The sequence below is a fragment of the Wasmannia auropunctata genome, unplaced genomic scaffold (assembly GCF_000956235.1).
Source record: "Wasmannia auropunctata unplaced genomic scaffold, wasmannia.A_1.0 LD336053.1, whole genome shotgun sequence".
Lineage (NCBI taxonomy): Eukaryota > Metazoa > Arthropoda > Insecta > Hymenoptera > Formicidae > Wasmannia > Wasmannia auropunctata.
The window spans coordinates 335,754-337,015 of record NW_012026837.1 but is presented as its reverse complement, the minus strand read 5'-3'; positions in this window follow the sequence as shown (position 1 = coordinate 337,015).

The following is a 1,262-nucleotide window of genomic DNA, read 5'->3' as shown; positions in this document are numbered from 1 at the left end:
GTGTTTTTGTATTTTTAAATTTTTTTGTGTATTTTATAAATTTGTTAGTGTTGTATATATTATAATTTGTTAGTGTAATCATATATAAAATTTTGTTAGTATTTTGATAATATAATAATTTTTGTTTGTTTTGGTATTTTAAACTTTTTTTGTGTTTTTTGTATTAGAAAAGTTTTCATGTGTCTGTATATATTTTAGAATTTGTTAGTGTTATTGTATATAAATTTTTGTTAGTATTTTCATATATGGAATCATTTTTTTGTGTTTACGTCTTTTATACATTTTTTTGTGTTAGTATATATTTAATAATTTGTTAGTGTCATTATATTTAAAATTATATTAGTATTTGTTAATATATATATATATTTTTTGTGTTATTAGATAATATATTTTTTAGGAGTTTTATACATTTTATACTTTTGTGGTGTATTTTTATTGTTTCGATGCTTAAATTGTGCGTTGCAACGCACGCGGCGACGCGTCGTTTTTTCTTAGTAATAATCGTGAGGAATCAGGTCGCGTCGCGCTTCCTCCTCGAGCTGCAGTGCCTCTTCGAATCGAGAGGCACTAAGGGTTCCGTCGGCGGCGACGCATTCATCAAAGTGGCGGTCGATGACAGCACATTCGACAGTTGGTGTCGCGAGGTCGACGCGAATGCTGTCTCGCTGCAACGCGCGACTGACGGATCGCGTGACGCGCGGGAGGTTTACAGTTGTGGTGGACCGTTTCACTCGGTTGACCAGTCGTCGTTGTGGTATTAGTATATTACGACGACGCGGCGTTTTCTTCAGCTCTGTCTCGGCGCTTCTCTGCGACCTGTCGCCTGCGGCGGCGCGCGGAATGAGGCTAACGCCGCGCCGGCGCATACTTCGACGAGATCGGTCGCCAGTGGTGGTGGTGGTGGTATGTTGTCCGTCTCGCGGTGGCGAGTAGTCGATGTTGTGACGCGTCTCGTCGCAGCAGCAGCAACAGTAGGCACTTGTTCAACGATGGACGGTGTCACCAAATCAATGCGTTCGATGATGACGCGTGCTTGCTTGACGATCGGCGTAGCGGAGGCGACGGGGCGGCTCGCTCGTAGTGGGCGTCCAGTACGTACAACCTTGCGGAGCCTGCCCACAGATACATGCGCTCTCGACGCAGTAGCAAACGATCTCGCAGGCATCTGAAGAGCGGAATGTGGTGACGGTGTCACCAAATCTATTCGTTGGAGTATAACGCGTGGTAGCCCAACGCAGTGCCCATGCAACGTGCGAGGTGAC